Source organism: Caloenas nicobarica, chromosome 1 (assembly GCF_036013445.1).
Source record: "Caloenas nicobarica isolate bCalNic1 chromosome 1, bCalNic1.hap1, whole genome shotgun sequence".
In the NCBI taxonomy this organism is placed as follows: domain Eukaryota; kingdom Metazoa; phylum Chordata; class Aves; order Columbiformes; family Columbidae; genus Caloenas; species Caloenas nicobarica.
The window spans coordinates 138,054,736-138,075,189 of NC_088245.1; the positions used below are offsets into that span (position 1 = coordinate 138,054,736).

Sequence of the window (20,454 nt, forward strand, 5' to 3'; positions counted from 1 at the left end):
AGAGTACCATCTGTACTGCCAACTGCGATGTGAGAGAGTTAAGCGAGGTTTTCTAAGCAACCAAAGGCACCTAACAAATATAGGTAATACCTCTCTCAAGGCTACTTTAACTTTTCCTAGACTGCACTTCAGATTGTGACTCAAAGTTACCCAGATCTAACTTAACTGAAACCCTAGGCAGGCAGGCAGGCAATGTTAAATAATGGGCCATGGATGATGTCTGAATTGGATAATAAATCCTAACCTGTTTATTAAAAATGGAGGCAGATAGTTTTGACAAGACAGAGTCTGAACTTGAGAGGGTTATTGGTGAGAAAGCAAAAGAAGTATGGTGAATGGATGGTAAATGAAGTTTGTAGTGTTTAATTGTGCCAATGATTTTGGAAAAGTCGATCACGGGGGGCACTACAGAAGCTCAGTCATTGGGCAGTGGCAGATTATGTTCTGTCAAAATTGACTCCCTTTCGTGATACTTACATTAATTATCAGGCAAAAACTCCACCATAGGTAAGGGTAAATACACATCAGGAAATGAAGGGAGAAAGCTTTCCAGAAACATTGTAATTAAAGTGCAAACTAGATACTTTTAATTTTAGAATGTTTACGTAAATCTATACATGTTAATGGACAGAAGTGCATGTCTAAATACCCTGAAGTTTGCCCCGGAGTGATGTAGTAATTACCTGGTTATGACTTGTGCATGTTAATTTTTGCAGACGATTTATCTGGTTTATCTGGCTTTTAAAGATGTGATATTTTCCTTCTTTTTACTTTTTTAAATGCTCCTATTTTCACAACAGAGCACAGATAGCATATTTAACAGTGCAGTCCTGTAATTATGAGTGAAGGGGGAAGCACAGGCAAGAGTAGACAACAAGAAGCAAGAGCTGAAGGTGAGGTAGCTACTCAGTTCATCTGTGAGGGAGGAGATTACAGGCAACAACACGAAGCCAGCGCAGAGATGTGGCCAGAGTGGCAAGCGGAAAGGACACTGTCATCCGCATTGTTTCAAACCAGCTATAGCAGTAAGTATTAAAAAAGGAAAAGAAGCAATTACAGTAGTGAACCCTGACTGAATTTTGAAATACCTTTCAATAATGTGAAGTAAAGGAACTACATCTTTACCTAAACAACTGGGGCATGTTCTGGATGTGTCCTGCTTACCTGCTTGAAGGGAAACACTTATCCAATGACAAATTTTGGTTTATGAATTTGCAAATAAGACCCAGCCTAGAGACTTTCAGTGTTGTAAGTACTTTTGTTAGTGGGGCCTGGGCTAGGCATGAAACCCCTCCATTGTAAATGTATTTGAGTGCCTGTTTTGTTTGAAAAGTAATCAAAGATACACAGTGTATGAGCCTTCAATATTCATTGTTATTTACCTCTGAAAGATTCAGTGGGTTTGCTTTGTGATTGCTTTTCTAAAGGAAATGATGCATTGTAATCAATTTACTGTGTGCAATTTTAAATGTCGGGGGCATTTTTGTTGCCTAACTAGCAGACTCATGCAGTAAGGGACGATGCAGACATTTTGAAGTAAGGCTATTTTAAGGATTAACTTCAAAGAGATTTCAGGTCCAGCATATCTAAGTACAGTATATGCTTTCATATTGTTTCCTTTTTTGTTTCGAAGTTGAGCGGCATTTCAGGAAACAGCTAAGATGCATTAATTGAGGTATATTTTTGATATTTTATTTCACTCCATTGCTTTTTTTCTGATGATTCTTTTAAATGTGATAAATACAGAAACTGTTGACTGTGATCACTTTTGAGTATTGGTGCTGTGTTTGAAAGTTCTTGGGAAGCTATAAATGTTTCTTTATTATCAAAATACTTATTTGAGTGTATAATTCAATTAAAATGTCATAATAATAAAATGTTTAAAGAATCAAACTGCTCTATGCGCTAATTTGAAAAAAACAACTTTTTAAATGGAACTCTGTGTAGCTTTTGTAGATACTTAGGCCTCTCTTCACTGTTGGTTGAGTTTATTTAAAGAGCTTTTCTAGTCACCTTTGAACCCAAATGATTTCTCCAGATGTACAGAAGTGAACAATGTAAAAATCTTGCTGCTTCAGCAGAACAAGATCCAGCTGGCAGGGAACTGGATCTGCAAGTCATTGGTTACAGCTGTGTTTCGATTTATGTGATGGTTGAAAAAATAAATTACTGGATTAAATGGCTAGAAAGAGGACTCTTTGTTTAGCCCTTGTGTGGGGACTGAAAGTGTTTATGGTGCTGTTTTCTACAGAGCCTTTGCAAAGTAAGCCGGACAAATAGACTTATTCAAAACTTCTCTGAAATGTTGCACATTCAGCTTTATTTCTTTACAGAAGAAACTGCATGTTTTTGCGTAGTGCTGTCAGCCAGCAACCGTTTTTAAGGTCTCTCAGCCTTTGAGGGTGGTGGTAGCATTTTAGCAATGTCTTTTAGACATTGTAGTTTATCACTGGAAAGCAGTTTCCTTTAGTTAAAGGTTTTAAAATGCATTCCTTGGCATGCACACAAATACATGTAGGGACTCTGTCAAACTCATAACTTTTTAATGGGTTTAATATTTCAGCTTTCTATACCACTTACCTTTTGCTCTACATAATAATGCTGATGTAATTGTAAATCGGGTTCACATTAATTTACAGAGCAGGCACAATGAAATCAGAAACTAATGCCAAGTGTTTGGATTATCATATATCTTATTTTAATGTTCTAACGACGTAGGTGAATAATTTCTTCAAGACAGTGATTATGTCTTATTATCTGATATCCTGATTCTGCAGAGATTTACATGCTTAATTTTACTGAACAGTTCCACTGTCTTTGCTAGGGCTGCATGGTTCGCAGAGCTCGTCACAGCTGTGTTAGCTATTTTGCTCAGAAATGTGTTATTAATAATTGTTTTTAAATTCTTTGCAAGGGTATGGTCCTGTGAAATCCCACGAGCTGCTTTTTCTGCTGAGGGTAGCTTGTGCTGAAGGACTTGAGATGTAACTTCTTGCAGTCCTGACTCCACTGAAGTCACTGGGCATTTTGCCACTGACTTGTCTCTGGCTACAATTTCGCCTTTAGAACTGGATTTTAATGCTTGTACTTATAACAAATATCACAAGACCCACAAGTGATTTCTCTTAAGTAGTGCAACTGCTTGGGAAGTGGTAGGCTATCAAATGTGAACAAAAGATTTGCTATTACACCAACAGTAGTTTTAAAGGCTTCTTGCAGATGCTACGGAAAGATAAAAAACAGCATATAACTTTCGGTCACGACAGACAGTGAGCATATAGTGCAGTTTTTAACGCTTTAGCTGGCTTTAAGCGTAATAGTTTGCAAAGCCAGGAGCTTTTCAGCACTTATATCTGTTTATTCAGCAATATTTCCTAGCAATTATATTAGGCTGACCATTTAGTTTCATTTTACAGTCATAAAACAGTCAGTAGCTGTAGTCAGGTATCAGTTACATTCTATTTATTAAAACATTTCTGAAACAGTGTATAAACATGGAAAATTATGGTTATGATTAGATCATATTTGTTGTCCTATCAAGATCTAATTACTTTTCTAAAAACAGTTTGCAGAAATCATTTTCAAAGGATTGCCTTTATAAAATCCTACAAAACGCTGACCAAGGAGAGCTAAATACCAGAACAAGAGTTCTTTTCCAAGGCAAAAATGAAATCAAACAAGTTGGCCAAGTTCCATCATAAGCCACCCTCAGAAATACCAGAGAGAGGCTTAAAATATTTTACATAGAATATTTCCCCTGCCCCCCTTTTGATTGTTGTCCCCGAGCAGCATTATTACATTAAGAGCCATGCGACAGAAAGTCATGGTGATGCAGAATAAATAACCATAATGTATCAAAAGCAGACAAAGGTGTGATTGATTTGTCTGGAATTGGCAGACTCTTTCGCTGTGTCAGGCTGTTTCTTTGATCAATGAAGGTATAGCCTCTGACCCTTAAAAAAAAATCAATGAGATTGATTGAAAGGAGAGAGAGAGAGCTATGAGAATGCAGCATAGCTTTAACCTTCACTGTCTAGAAAATGTAAAATATTCTGGTTTTGCAGGCATTGAACCTGCTATTCTGTATTTTCTTATTAAAATGACTTTCTCCAGCCTACTTTTGAAACCTCTTAAAACAAGGCTGTAGAAATAGTGTGTCCGAATGTTTCTCACAGAGGTTTATCTTCAGATCACATTGTTAAGAAAATAGTTGTTTGTTTGTTTTTTTGTTTGTTTTCTATAGCAGAATTCTGTACATTCTGTTTGCAATAGGTACAGAATGCATTTAATTTCCCTTCGTAAAATCTGATTATTATTTGACATATGCGTATCCAAGAACTGGTACTCAGAAAAATAGTTCAGATCATTTCAGAGACAATATTCATCTGAATAAAGTTACTTGAATTGCCCTATTTGCAGGATCAGGACCAATGGTGATCTCAACAATAGCATGAAACCAGCATGGGAATAAAAAACATATTTGGCAATCCTTTTCCACATAGTCTTGCATTTTTATCAATTTTTTTATATGTCTCTATATACCTATACACCTAATTAGTAAGGGAAGAGTAAAAATGTCGTACTGGAAGACTTATGAAGCAGGATTTTTAAAATAGTACTTGGCATTTTATATCTGTCTTATTGAACGGACTGCAAATGTGCACTTCACTGTTTAGTCAAAAATAGTTTTATGAACAGTTGGAATTTTAGTACCAGGCCCTTTCTTCACTTTGTGCTGAGGATATATTAAGCAGTAACACAAAACAATTAGTGAAGTAGGTATAAAAAGTGATCATAAATAGAAAAATTAATTCATTCACTATTTTGTGCTTTTGAACCTCAAGAAAACATAGGTCGAAAAATAATAAATATTATCATAGTGGCTAGTTTTCACAAATAATTACTTTTTAATTGAAAATGTCAGTGAAATCAACGTCTATTGAATGAGATTCATATATTGTCAAAGTAATTCAGACTACAATAATTTCTGTTGTCATATGTCTGTGTTTTAATAAAGGTCAGGTAAATTGTCAAGTTAGCAAGGAGACAGTAGCATAGCATTTCTCAAGTAAGAAGGAGCTTGCAAAGGGAGAGAAGGATATTGCTGTTTATCTGTATTTTTATTTGTGTGATTTCCTTTCCTTAACAGATTGTGTAGGCTACATGTATTTTTTAATACTTCATGATCAGGTGGGAATTTCAGCTAAGTTACAAAAGGCACTGTATTAAAAAATAAGGCAGAGTCTGAGTGTACCATTTCTAAACAAGAAATTAAGAGGGTAGATTTTCATGAGAGATCTGGGTCTAGATAACTGTGGGATTTTTCTGAAGTCTTTATCCCCTTGCTGTTCATCGGTGAGGTGAGAAGGTATCACGGACAATCAGAAAACTGTGGTGTACACTGAGACACAGGTCACTCTAACAGTCTCATCCTTCTACGTTGTTTAAATGCTGCATTAAAGGAATCTAATCCTTTTATTTTAATGGGTATCCCTTTCACGTGCACTGTGATGATGAAAGTTTTGCTCCTAGAAAAAGAAGAGGGATGAGGGTGTCGGCTCCCTGTTGAAGCACACTGAGAATATGAAGATGAGAACTGAAAAATCAGAATAATGTTTGATATTAGTGTTAGGTTCTGATTTTGCTCCAGTAGTATCTAATTCTTGTCATCGCATTCTCTTAACTTTGTTATTTTTTATTACAAAGAATCCTTGTCTTTCATGCAAAGTTAGTATGAATATTGAAAATCACCTTACTCTTGCTGTCTAAGAAACAAAAAGGCTCATCCTGTATTAGAGCGGGTTTTGGCAGCTGACATCCACGCCCAGCCTCACATCTCCTCCCTCTCTGTCCCTAAGCAATAATCCAGAAAAAAACCCACCCTTTTTTATCATTATATTTTATTATTATTATTTTGGGGTGGTTTCAGCAATGGCTGCTGCTCTCACTCCTTTCTCCCTGTACAATAACTGTGTCTTCCCAGCCTGGCTGTGAATGCTGTCCCCTTGTGGAGGAGCCCACAGTCCTCACCGCTGCCTGCCAAACCCAGCACCACCCTTCATCCAGTGTTATTTAAGGTGGTGTCTGGTGCGTTGCATTCATTTAGCATTACTAAAGGACAGAATTAACGTTCTTTTTGTACCTCTTCCCACTGTCAGCTAAATCTTTCCCAAAAAAGATGCAAAGCTGAGGTCATTTTTTTCCATCTGTGAGGGGTCAGTTACTGCAATAAAGTCGCTCCTGGCTGAGGCATAAGCCTATTAAAAAGCACCTATGCTAGCAGCTGAATGATTTTCTAGACAATTTTTTTACATTTCCACTAATGAAAACAGCTGGGTCATTAAATCCAGCAATCGATCTCCAATTATAACCTGTCTTGGATGGCGCGGTGCCCTGTCCCAGCAGGTGCCCTCCCACAGACAGAACCCCTGCCTCTGCCGTGAGAGACCGATTTGCTGCCCCTGTCCCATACCCACTCCTAGCGCCTCTAGGAGCACAAATTCCTCCCCAGAATTTCATTGCTGTGGCATAGGGGCTAATTCTGCTATTTGGCATTCCCAGTGCTGTGCAGACTGAGGCTGTGCGTTCGGTCTCTCCGGCTGAAAAGCAGATCTGTGGTTAAAAAAAGGTGTGGTTCTGCTTGGAAACAGAGGCAGTGTGCACAGACAGTGATGTAACCGTAAAGGTACTGGGGTTTTCATTCACTATTATTATTTGACTCTATCAGCAGAATAAATCAAATTTAAGAGACCAAAATTCTGGATACCTGCTACCTGGATTTTTTCTTTCCTCCTGAGAAAGTGAGAGAAGGATATATGACAATTGCTGGAGCATTTTTATGAAAAGCTTTTTGATCTTTTCAGGACCTGCACAGGAATGTAAAAAAAAAAAAAAAAGTTAAATAGATGACATTGAATTTTCATACAGCGAATAGTAATTACAGGCAAGATTTTAAAGTGGCTCTGCTTGTATTCAACCCTGATGGTTCTTTTCTCCTCGCATCGCATTGGGGATTTACTGTACTGTAGATGCAAAATGTAAATGATTGGGCAATTCGGTGAAATTCAGACATGCATATGAAAATGTCTTTCTGACTTTTCACACCTTTAGACTGAAAATGGATTTTCCTAGTGGTTGATTAACCAGAAATGAGTTGTTCCTAACTCGGTTGAGGGGGGAAGAGTTCTATGATATTGGATTAGTGAAAGGAGTGAACAGCTTCAGTTTAATTCAACTAGTCTTCTATTTTTAATCTCCAAGGAAACAGCTGAGTTGAATGTTAATTAAACAGCAGTCTTTGATCCACCCAGCCACTCCCGGAGGCATAATAATAATATATAGCAGCACACGTAGCAAATACATAATAGGTACCTTTAAAGTAGTGCATCTAGCCTTGCCATATTCACATTTGAGACGTTGCTTGCTGACCCATTCTCATATTATTTAAATAGGGAAAGGGAAAAAGAAGGGAAAACGCTAAGTTAAACTTTGATGATCTGAAAGGTAGGGCAGCAGAGCAAGTGTGGGTTCCTATTTTGAGGATGTATAAGGGTTAATGATTAGAAGAGTGGAATCAGGAAAGACCTTAAGCCCAGATCTATGACAGTGGTAATTGAGCTGATTGATTACGACATCTCGTTTCAGACGACTATTGATTTAATCTAGTCTGCAGTCCCATTGGCCCCAGAGGTGCACCCGAGTGAGGCTCAGCACTTGAACCTGGATACCCTTCCCTACTCACCGTCTGGATATAAATTTCCAGAATCTGCAGCCATTTATACTCTTCACTCATCTTTATGCGTTTATTCAAAAGCTTCTAATTTCAGCAGGCTAATGTTTTTAACCATTGAGGGGACAGACGCAGGGAAAATGAAACGGCACAGACTGAAAAGGGTGGGTTTTTTTTAAAAAAAAAAAAAAAAGGCAAGACAGAGAGCTGGGTCTATGTGGCTAGTATTTGCATCTGTTGTTTCTGATTCGCAGAGCTAGCAAAGGCTGCTTTTGGAGGCAGTCCACAAAGCTGGGCTATCAGTAGGCAGTTTGCTGTACGTGCACATTCAATTATTAAAATAGTAGACTTTTTTTTCTGTCTGATAGCCATAGCGAGGTCATGACATTAATTTATCCAGGGTATTGTGGGTAACCATACAGAAAAAAAGCATAAAGGGCACAGATGCTGGAGCAGCAAAAAATGGATGGGTCTGAGCAAAAGGAGATTAAGAGGCGATGACCAATCTAATGTACGTATAGCAGTAAGAAGCCGGCATCCGTCACAGACTATTGATGGCAATAAGTATTTTAAGCCACGCTGTGCATGTGTTAATTTTTTTTTTTTTTTTTATACCTCAGTAAATGCTAAGCTGAATGCTGTAATCCTGTATTTTTTCGGTTTCCCAAATCTGATTTCGGTCTTGTTTTTGTTGTCTCATGCTTGGCGTTCTCCGCTCGCTCTCTGTCTCTGTGGGTGTGTGTCTGTCTCCGTCTCTCCCTTTCTCCGAGATTACAAACTTAATTGTCTCCTAATTGTCGACTTTCCTCCATCCTTTACCTAAGAAATTAATTACCATCGTGACGACCGGTCATAAGCGCGTACAAACTGGGCTTAGGGCGTGTACCCCGGCGTTTTGGCTTCCTTCCTCTACTTTGGGGCTGCGTGGTGTTTTCTTTTGGACCTTTACCGCGAGCAGATGCCCTTCACGTTTGCTGCCGCCATCAGGTTGCCAAAAGGCTACCTGAGCCGGGACTGCGGTGTAGCGCTGCATCCTGGGACCCGCCTGCCCGGCTGCGCCGAGAGCTTCTACGGCACCAGGCAGCTTTGAGAATTGGTTGGTGAACGGCGTATCACCTGTCCCCCCCTCCTCTGGTAAATAATTTTTATACCGCGAATCACAGTGGCGTGGTATTGTCTGGAAAAAATAATGCCCAAATACTGTTGGCGTAAAAAGGGAAAAGACGAAAGATTGTCAACACCGTAAGTCATTAAAGTCCCTTGCCTTAAGAACAAAGGAACAAGGTAAAACTGCACACCGTAATTATGCTCTGTGGATTTTCATAGCCTGTCAGACAACTTGTGCCTGTGTTTCAGTTAGCAGCCTTTGTGCTTTGTTTGGTGTTGTGTATTTTATATACCCATCTTGAGTTTCTGTGTGTCTGTGTGTATTCGATGTACGTGTATGTGTGCAGACTGCTCTACCAACATGGAGCAAATACCGTACAGATAAATACACGAGTGTAGCTCAAACATGCATTTTCAGTACTCGGTGTGGTGGTTCGGGTGTATTGCCATTGTTCTCTTGCAGCGCTCCCTCTGACGCAAGCAGCTTCTATTTTATTTTTTTTTTTAATTAACAAGTCTAAAATAAAAAAAAAAAAAAGAAAAAATAATTACTTAGTCCAGTTAAATACCGATTGAACTCCAGAAACTCACGATTTCAGCACAGTGAATGGTGATTCAGACCCTGGCAGTGTTTTGGCTATGAGACAATTCCTACTTATAAAGAGCACAATGAGTGGGGAGAAAAAGAAAAAAAAGACAGCATCAATTTTGAGGAAGATTAATATTAGTCTTTTTAAAGTTCATTATTTTCTGAAGAAATGAATCCTTGTAGCCTTTGAAAGCTAGTGTGTCCTTCCCACTGGTATTTATCTGAGCAAAGGAAAAAATGAAGAAGGCGTAGAATAAACTCCTAAGACAGTTCAAGAATTACTGGCATTATTTCTCTCTACATCACGTGTGAGCCTGGGTTGCCTGCTATTCCTGAGGCAGAGGATCGAGGATGAAAGTCTGTGTGTCAGAGCCTGTTTTCACAACTGCATTTGGAGATCTGTCTTATTGATTAGGAAAAAAAGGGGGTGGGAATAGGAGTGTGAGGTGAGGGGAGGACCGACTGACTACTGGCTTATTGCAGCTCAAGACATTTTCTTCCGGAAAGATGTCAAACAACTGAGACACAGCAACAGAGGAAGTAGAAAGGTGGAAAAATAAGAAGACAGACCCTTTGGAAGAAATGAAGGCATTCCTTATGAGAGCCTTGAGGCTTTTTTTTTTTTTTTCTTCCAACATCTGAGCCACAAGGGCTAGAGTGACAGCGTCATGCAAATGCTGCAGTCCAGCAGGTCTGGGAGAGGGTGGATGCTAGAGAGTGAGTTAATGTTAATGATGAGTGCAGTGAAAATACCAGCCGATACCACCCCCTCCACACACAACTGCTCTGAGTCAGCATCCGCCGCTTTGCCGTGCCTTTCTGTGCGTGTGCGTGTGTGTGTGTGCGCGCATGTGTGTGTGTGCGTGTGCTAGTGACCGCGTGTGTGCATGGAAGGTAAAGCCAGTCAGTCAGTGAGAAGCAAAGGTACGTTTGAGAGCAACTAAAAATCTGACTGATTTCCATCTTCAGAGCATCAGATGTATTCCCTAAAGAGGATGGGTCTATGCGATGGGGGTGGTATAATTATGTTAATGTCATATTTATAGAGGGGAGAGATTTTTCATTCTAATTATTGATTTGAAAGCTGTGGTCAAAATTGTTTGTTAAATCATGATCAGCTTTAAAAAAAGGAAATTGAATGAAATCTAGGGACTGCTATACATATATATCTCTCTCATATATATATATTTTGTTTCGTTTAACTATTTTGTGTCTGAGGCATAACTGATTGAATGGTGCACAGTGACAAAGAAACGGCTCTTATATAATGTTGCATTATATCATCAGCTGAAATAATATTTTAAATGATCCAAAATGTTCTGAAATCTGAAGTATCATTCTGGAGGGGAGGGTGAAGGGCAGGGGTGGGGGTGGGGGGGCACTGGCAAATCTTTTCTTCAGCAGAGCGTTCTGTACAGCTTTCTTGTAAATGGATGATTCACCTGTTCGACCAGCAGAGATTCTAATTCTTCCCCCTCTCTTCTCTTTTTTTCCTTTTTAAAGCTGAACGGCTTCCTGAAGAGCATTGAGTTTTCTATGCCAGATTCTGCTCCAGTGGCTAGGACCTTTATGGCTGCTGTTTCTTTTGCTCTGGGCTCTGATGAAGAAAAAAAAAAAAAAAAGCCACGGTGGATCCCATCCCTAAAGCAGAAATTTTCTTTTTCATTCTGCAAACGAGGCTAAAGATCGGAGGAGAATGAATGCGAAAGTAATTCAGGATTGTGGTCGTGCCATTAAAAGTGTTCGGCTTCAGAACGAAATTATTCAGGGAATCTGAGCATTTCTTCTTACTGTATCGACAGTATTTGAAAGTTATGTGTGCTTTGAGTAATCTGGTTCAAGTGACAACCTTCTCTGCATGTCAATGTTTTCTACAGCTTATGGAGCGAAAGCCAGTTTTGCCATTGGAAAGGAAGAGGCTTTTGCTAGCAGTCTGTAGAAGGATTAAATGTTGAACGTGGGGAAGAGGCAAAAAGTGAATACACGCCCAAAGGTTATCCTGGCATCCTGAATGGGTTTAAAGTACTCTGTAAGCCAGGGCCCACCTGAACAGTAGGACTAAAAGTATAATGGGGAAAGATTTCAATTAGAAACCCCTTAACAAGCATTTAATCCTTCTTTCAGGCATTAAGGGAACTCGACTAAAATTGTTACTGTACAAATCTGCTGGAAGCAGACTTTAACCCATTTTTAGATGCTTCCCTCTGATGCAGTATAATATGGCTACTTGCAAGACGAGGCAGTGAAGATTTTTTTCCTGTGTTCTCTGGTTTTTCTTTTCAAAAGTTAAGGACGATACTCTAAGAAAAGTCTGTTCAGTCAGCTGATACATTGTTCGAATGTATGTATGTGTCTTGCCTGCTTATTTGATCTTTTCTGCCCCCTACTTGAAACTGTAGTTTGTTTATTTGGGGGGAAGGAGGGCTTGTTGATTTGGGGGGACATTGTTTTGAGGGTTTGTTTGGGTTTTTGTTTTCTCTTTTTTTTTCTTTTTTTTTTTTTTTTTAACAATGAAAGTTTTACTGACAGCGATTATGACTACTAAGCAATTCAGTTTATTGGAAGACGAATTCTACTGGATCATATCGGACTTTTCCTAGTCCCTGAGACCCTAACTTGTGAGGTTTTTTAGCAACAATCACAAGTCAGGCTCTTGGGACCTAGGCGGAGGGGAACCAGCAGCTTTGGACTGTGATTGTTTCTCTGCAGAATTTAGAGAACCAAAGGAGCTTTTCTTGTCTGGAAGGGAAAAAAAGGAAAATATACCTATTTCAAATGTTAAGCAGCAAAACTGTTCCTAAACGAACAAAAAACAAAACAAAACTGTTATCCATTGTGCAACATTAGGATGTTAAATATTTGTATGTTTAGAAAACTGGAGTAGATGCCATGTAACATTGAGAATTACAATTTAAACTGAACACCAGTTTGCACCTCTAAAAAAAAAAAACCAAAAACCCAAATACAACTCAATCTCAAAACAGATACTACGATATACAAAAGGCTTTCAATTATAATAATATTATTATTATAGACAATTCTGATAATTACCACAAAGTATGTTTTCAGCTGTATTGTTACAGTATTAAGTTTTAAAACATAAAGCATAAACACTGCTGTTTGAGGCCTAGAAAACATTCATTCTATTATTGTTTGAATAATGATTTCAGTCTACAGGAAAACTGTTGCTTAGCTTTTCCTGTAACATGGGGCAAAGATTATTTTGTAGTTATTTGCCATCATTTTCTTTGTCTAAGTGAGAACACAATATGGCATTTAAAATATTCTCCCATAGAATTTACATTTTAATCTGATAGAGAATATCGGTGTAAAAATCATATTACAGAGTTAAAATCACTTTGCACACAAAATCACATTTCTTGTATGTGTTCAATTTAAACTGAATCGGCAATACTCTAAGCACCGGACTCAACTTCCAGCCTCTCCATCTCTTTTTGCATTTTCTCCCTCTCTAACAAAAACAGAGTGTGCTTTAGGTTGTCCCTTGTGTTAAGTACTTCACTGACTTTGCCTAGAAAGATTCACAAGCACACAAGTGATTCTGCACTGTTCATTAGTCTTGAACTTCTGATATACAACACATAATTTTTTTTGTATTTCTTAATATTTTATAGGTGGGTTAGTTCTGAGTAATTTTTCTCTGTTTCCTGTGTCTAACCCAAGATGCTGCAGGACCTTGTTGATACATCGGACTTCACTGAGACAAAGGCTTCACACAGATCAGGCATCTAAACTATTCGTTCAGCTCAGAAGTGGTATTTTGGCTGCAGTATATTTCTTCCACTTGTGTGGGAGGAATTGTGTTTTATTGTAAGCATCAACACTATTGTTAAAATAAATTGTTCTTATCTGTTAGTATAATGCTTTTTCTTGTTGTCTTGTTTTCTTAAGAGACAGAAACTAGGCGCTGTGCACAGTTTTCAAGTTGCTCAAGATATAATTAGTCTTTAAATAGTCATAAAAATATTGCCTTAGCAATTACAGTGATGATACAGTTCCTGTAAATATGCAATTCTTTTCTTCATAAACTGTCAATCCCACATGCTAAGAACACTCAAAAGAGCTACTTGCAAACATTCAGACGCAGAGGTGATTTTTTAACACAGACGTGTTACTCAACATTGACTTCTATTTAAGCAATATTTAAAAAGTAGATCTGAATCTATATAGAAAAGATGAACATACCCAGCCAGGTGCTACAATCATGAAGCACTTTGGTGGCAAGTGACATGTATTGTGTGCAATAGTTTTCCATACTGAAAACTGTCTAAGATACTGATCAGGTGAACGGATATTCTGTTCATTCAAGCTATATAATGAGATAAAACTGTATATACCCATCAGCATACAAATTAAATTATGTGCAGTATTTATCAAAATAAAAATCCTTATAGATTTAATCAGATACACGATGCACACATCTGTACATATTAAAGATTTTCATTGCTTTTTTTTTTTTTGAATCAGCAAAATTTACTTGAATGTGGACGGTTCACATTCAGCACCATGGTTTCATTTTGCATTTAACACTGTACGTACAATGGAGGTGAAACTGTAGTGTCAAACATCTGTCTCTGTCAGTCTGAAGATTTCAAGTATGCTCGGCTCTGTAGTGAGAGTGAGGAGAAAATGAATCATTTGAAAGCCCTACCTGGCTTGTTTGGTGCTACAGCAAAAGCAATAAATACGCCGTACTGCCCCTGCATTGCTACCTGAATTAGGATAACGCCAGTGACCCTTCTCTGCCCATCGTTCTCACTGCCGCCCCTTGCCATAGAGATGAAAAAGTTGGTACGCTGTCTTCCTTTTTCCCTCCTCCCTCTTCTTCCCCAGTTTCAACACAGCAAAACCAACCTCTGGTAGACATTGAGCTCCTTGTGGTGGGGCAGAGGTGGATGGAGGGGAGTGAGAATCCCTCTCTTCACTTGGGCAGGATTCCCACCAAGATCACCAAGATGTTTCCTTGTCCTGGGACTACGTGACAATGCTTACAGACACCACGCAGAAAGCAGTCTTATTTACACATTGACAGTATATGAAAGCTGTCTCTATTAGCACAAATAAACAGAAAGCATCATCCTTGGTATGCTATGCTTATATATACATATATACAGAATTTCAATATATTCTCATTTCTGTATGACTTTATGTTGTTTCAGTCCAGAATGCTTTTAAATACTATTTAATATGTGATTTTGGAGTAATCAGCTTGTGCTACAACAAAAACAAAAAACCAAAACACAAGCTCTTGCAAAGGGGGAGGAAGGAGAGAGAGAGAGTGAAAATGATGCGTGGTGCATACAAAAAAGGAATGATATTAACAATTCTATGAATTCCTAGTTGGTAGACCAGACTGAGCCAGACGCATATATTAACGGCTGTCTGCTGCTGATGTGAGCCTGCTCAATGCGGTGGAAATGAAGGATCACCTAGGCTCTGACACCAGCTTATTTGTACGTTTTAATTTTAAAAAGGAAAATCACTGTTTTACATAAACATCTTAACCCCTGCATGATTTTCTTTCTTTTTTCCTCCCTCATATTGTTTGCTAATTTACTGTCAACTTAAAGTGCTGTTTAGCTACAGCCCAACAAAACATCAGTCAAAAAGCAGAGGGAAGTATTAGCTTCTCTTTTGTCTGCCATATACAATTGGGTTATTATTATGATAATTGTCTACTTTAATTTTTTGTCTTCATGAGAGATGCAACAATTTTCCAGAGCTTCATTTTTGAAGCATTTTAAGTTTCAACAAGATAACATTTCATTTTAAACCTAAACCAAAAAAAAAAAAAAAGCCTATAGCTTAAGCTGGAGTGATTTGATCAATTCTTTTCATTTACCTGAAAGTCTTTAGCACCTTAATATAATGTAACATATAAGGGACAGGATTCCTTTTCAAACCATATAAATACTAGGGTCCATTAATACCATGCTGAAGACTGTTACATGAGTCAAGGGAATTCCAATCCAAGTTAATTACTGTTGAAATTAGAGGAAAGAATATTTTACTTGAAGTTGTATAAGAAGAATCTACAATTATCACATTTCAGGGCATTGCTCTATTCATTTGATGAAAAATGTCAATGAAGTTTAACAGAAGATGTTATGCATTTCCATGGGTAATGAAAATCGGCACATTCATGATTAGCTAACACAACATTTTCAGTGTGTTAATATGCAGTGCAGGAAAAATTTCTGTAGGCTGTAAATGTAGCCATCATTTTGATTTGTCCATGTGATGATTATGTTCAATTCCTGACTGGGTACTTAATTTCACACTGAAAAGCAGTCATCTCCTCTTAGGAACAGAATGTAGCCCACAAGGAGAAAGAAAAAAAAAAAAAGGAAGACCGACTGCTGTCTGATGTCTAGAGCTACCTAGGTACTCAGATAGGTACATGTACTAGAAAAAAAAGTCTGGAATCCTATAATAATGGCAGCTGAAACTGTGTTGCTCAATTAAAATTAGATTTATTTTGTTATGTTCATTTAAAGTGTTTTTGTCCAAACAACATATCTGAGACATTTCTCACCTTGTTAAATTTTTTCATTGTTTGATGATTACAATAGGCATCTTCAGAGTTTGTTGGATGCTGCATCGTTCCATTCCTTGGCAACACTAGAATTACTCCTACCCGGTGAGTTGTATTCTGAGCAGAATCTGGCTATATTAATTGGTGTGTGAAGCTATGCTTTATGTGCAGTGTCTGAGTAGCAACAAGTGGATGAACTATGGAAGCCTTAGAGAGTAAGTGAACATAAGATTATTAAGATTAACACTGATAAAATTATTTCATCTTTATAAACATATTTAAGCTATTAAGTAGGATTTAAAATTAATCACAGAATCAACCAGTTGATTATAGACTAAAGTATATCTGCTAGGCTTTCAGGATTGGAATTTTTACTCCTGTTCCTGCTTATTTAGGAGTTAAGAATTAGTTGTAATTGTACAGTAAACTAGACATGGTACTGATAGTTTGAATAACATGAGTATCCTATAGGGAAAAAGATAATATTCTGTACTTTTCTCCTACGTGCTGGCTGTTACAGTGGGGCTGTAATTCTCTACAAGGAGCATATTGATTTATTTAAATGGCCAAGCAAATCAACAAGGTTGTGCTGAGTAGTTTAGGGCCGGTAAATTTTGGTTTGGGGTGTTTTTCTTCCACTACCACCACCACACCATCCCCCCAACTTCTTTTCTTGGATGTGTGCGTGTCATGCATGGGAAGGTATGAAGGAAAAACAGCTATTCAGCAGAGACATGTCCCACCCCTTTAATTAAGCTTTTCCTAGGCTATGTAAAAACACTGGCAAAGTGTAAATCCCATTTGTGTTTTGGTTTGGTTTGGGTTTTTTTAATTCTATTTTACCAAATTCCTAAGTATTATATGAAGATACCTCAGCGATTAAATACGTATGAAAACAGTCACACTAGTAAGTCACTGGATACTGAAAGGTTTGGACGGCATCGGCACAGAGCCAACTGGAAGATTTTTTTTTTTTTTCATTTAATTCCTTTCACCTAGCAGGCTCCTTAAGCATTAGGCAGAACCCAGTATGTGGCTAAGTTATTGCTTTAGTGTTCATCACACAAAAAGCACAGTCTTAGCATTTGTAAATTTTCTTCGGGGAGGTTTCTAATCTGGACAGCATTTGCGTTTGGGGATTACACCACAGTCTGTTCCCCGCCACCTCCCCCTCTAACATGTAGCCCTTTCAACTTCTTCAAAGAAGTGGGGAAAAGTGGGTTCTTTTATTAATAGCAGAAAACAAACCGACTGCTGGACTTCCGTGGCAGAGCTCACATAATGCGGCAGGGTGGGAACTGTAACAAAGAATGCTTGAATGCTCTAAACGTATACTGAAACCCCATTTACATTCACTGATGGAGCTTAAAGTACAATAAGTGAGAAGTTTAAAGTAGGAATAAGCAGGGCCATGAAAAGACTTGAGCGAAGGTAGATACTTCTTGAAAAGTTTAGCACAGGATTTAATTTCAAACTCAAGTCTTTCCTTGCAGAATGCATTTCTTCATAATACATCCCTTTGCTCAAAGCATCTCCATCAGATGAAGGTAAATCAGATGAAGAGCGTATCTTCAATGCATAAAGAACTAGGTTCTGTTTATCCGATTTATACAATGATTCTCATACAAGTGAGACAGTTAGCAGTGGAAAAGTCTTCATGGTTCACTGTCTGTTCCTCTGCACTCTCTGTCCCCTGTAAACTGCCTTTGATGTGAAAGAAACAATTTCATGTCTATAAATAAGTTTGATTGTGGGACTTTCCCATGATTTCTAGTTCTCTCTAATTCTGAAATGTATGTGTACATGTTGGTATAGGGATGCCAGAGAATTAGGTGAATTAGTTGCGTTTTTCTGCTAAAGGTATTCTGTGAAATAGAATCACAATATTATTAGTGAGTAGCTGTCACCTCTCACCTTCTCTTCCACCATGGTAATCATCTATTATATTTGCTTCAGCCTCTTCCACAGCCTCACAGTAAGGCTTTACAAGACACCAGCTTCGTTCTCCGAAGAGTTTGAATTAGCTTCCTCCCACTTTTTGCATTTGTCTCCATGGTGGTTCTTCATCCTGAACATGAAGGACGTATAAATTGGCCCTACCTGTAACTTTTTGCAGAATCTGCATCCCCTCCCTCGGCCCTGTTCAGAAAAAACACCAGTGGTCAGAGGTTATATATTAGGTTACTAGTTGCAGTTTTCCAGATAAACCTGTGCTTCTTGATCATTTTCTCCCGAAGAACGGCATGATAGCCCTGATCGCCGCACACTCGGAACAGCGGATCATCCGTGGAACATCCAATTTAATAACTGTGATTCGGGTAGCGGGGGGGTTATGGAATAACTTTCCTCCGCTCTCTTCAGCAGAGGCAGTCTCTGCTAGCGATGTGCATGAAATATCTGCCGCCGGCATTTAGTCGGTTTCCCATTTCCAGAAGCTGTGATGATCGGTCCCTATCCTTGAGGGGGCGAGTTCTGCTTCGGGCACGCAGCAGGCAGCCGGGCAGTTCTGCTCCCCGTTTCCTCGCAGCAGGCTCGTGGTGCCTGGTGTCCTGCGGGCAGCCAGCCCCAGCCGAGCCTGGGCACAGCACCGCCTGCGCACCGCGCCTCCACCTCCGTACCCTCCCACCGGCTTTTAGCAAGGCCGGTGTGTGAGATGGCCGGTGCCGCCATTTTGTGGTGGGATTTACAGCTTTTCCCTGCAAGTGGAGGGTTCGTCTCTCCCTTGGGAAGGTTTCTCACAAGTCTTGAGGATACACAGTGCTTATAGCTCCTGCTGGTGTATTTATATACACACACTGGAGTATTCAGGGAGTTAGATTTACTGTTAGATTTTAAATAAACCTAGGAGACCGTGCTTTTCTGGTGTTTATTGTGTTGGCATATTATTGTGAATATGAATTCTCAAGCTTATGCCTCTTTCTGAAATAGAGGAGTATGGTCAAAATATCGATGTTTTAGGAGTCATTGGGGCACCCAGTTCTAAAATACTGGCTGGAAGTTTAAAAGTGAAGCAGGTTACCAATGCAGTGTTGGAAGCCTCTCCTGACTGGCTGAGAGGTTTAGTTTTTTTGTGGGTGTTGCCAGTGTCTGAATATTAAGGTTTGGTAGGCTTTTATGAGTTAATAAATTCCAAAGGCTGCAGTATGGCTTTTTGAAATTTGGTAATCATTCCCTAAATGCTAGTGGGAAATTAAAATTACTACATGCAATAGCTAATGCTTTTTAAAACATTTCAAATGTTTCCAAACTGCCGCCTACGTGCTCTTCTTTCCTGCATTGATGGCTAAAGATTTAAGGTCCCTTCCTGGCACACAGCATGAACACAGACGATTCCCTTGAGCTCTGTTTCAGAGAGTAAACCTGTACGCCCTCTGTTGTCCAGGCGGACCGTGGGCTATTCCGTGTAGGGACCACCACTCAGTAACTGGGAGCACAGTGACCAGCACGATGGGACCTTGACTTTGGTTAGAGCTCTGAGACCACAGCGTAACGCAAATATTAGCAAAGCATTCAGTAGCCTGTAGGAGGTCATGATTTACTGAAGTAGCTTGAGGGGACATTTTATACATTTCTTGTACAGCCCTCTTTGTACAGTTTTTTTCTTTGGGTGTTCGCAATAACTTAGCACCGTGGTCGGGAAGAGAGAGGAGAACATCTGAACAAGCTAGGGCATCTCACATCCTAGTGTTCATCTAGTCTACAGCAAGACTCTTCAACTTTCTTTTGGCATACACATTTGCTATTTTTCAGATTAATATTTTTAATGTTCCTAATGATCTTGTGCAATAGCTAGTAGGAAAAAAAAAACCCCACACAACATTTTTCTGTAAGGCAGTCTTAAGTGCATCTCAATTCTGTATGATTTTACTATGGCCAAAAAATCCTTCAGTTGTCATCCATCTCAGATTACGAAGAGACGGAAGACCTTAGTATCTGCAGTAGTCTTCTCTGGAGACTTGGAGACTCTCCTGCCCTGTAGGAAAACCTGTGGCTGAATGCCATCCTATATGCTCTCTGCTTCTAGGTACTGTCTGTGTTTCACTGAAACAGGAAACATGGTGCCACACAAGGCTTGCCCCTTACAAGCACTAGGCAAGGAAGACAGCCAGACATCTCCTCCTTCTTTCCTTCCCTCCTTGTCCTTCCCCCTTGTGTCTCATACACGTGGCAGATATATCACATGTCCACTGCCAAGGCAAACTTGATCATCTAGTCTGACTTCCTCCATAAAACATGCCAAAGCATTCACCATGCAACTCCCACACCAACACCAACAATTTCTGTTTGGTTAGAGTGTATATTTAGGATTTGGAATGGCAGACAATCCATAATAACCCAGCAACAGCGTCTCAGTAGTCTATTGCATCACTATTAAAAACATAGGCTTTATTTCTAGTTGGAATTTGTTTAGCATCAGCTTCCAGCTACTGAATCTTTTCCTGACAATTTGAATGGTCATTTGCTTTCCACTCT

The 20,454-nt window shown here is 39.0% G+C and overlaps 1 long non-coding RNA gene across 1 annotated transcript in view; it reads left to right on the top strand.

Annotated features, from left to right (window-relative positions):
• Window positions 1–13,286, top strand: part of LOC135998463 (uncharacterized) — a 104,047-nt gene extending 90,761 nt beyond the window's left edge. Inside the window, exon 5 of the long non-coding RNA XR_010607535.1 lies at window positions 10,929–13,286. This is a non-coding gene — a long non-coding RNA (uncharacterized LOC135998463). The remainder of the gene's footprint in view (window positions 1–10,928) is intronic.
• Window positions 13,287–20,454: the final 7,168 nt, after the last annotated feature.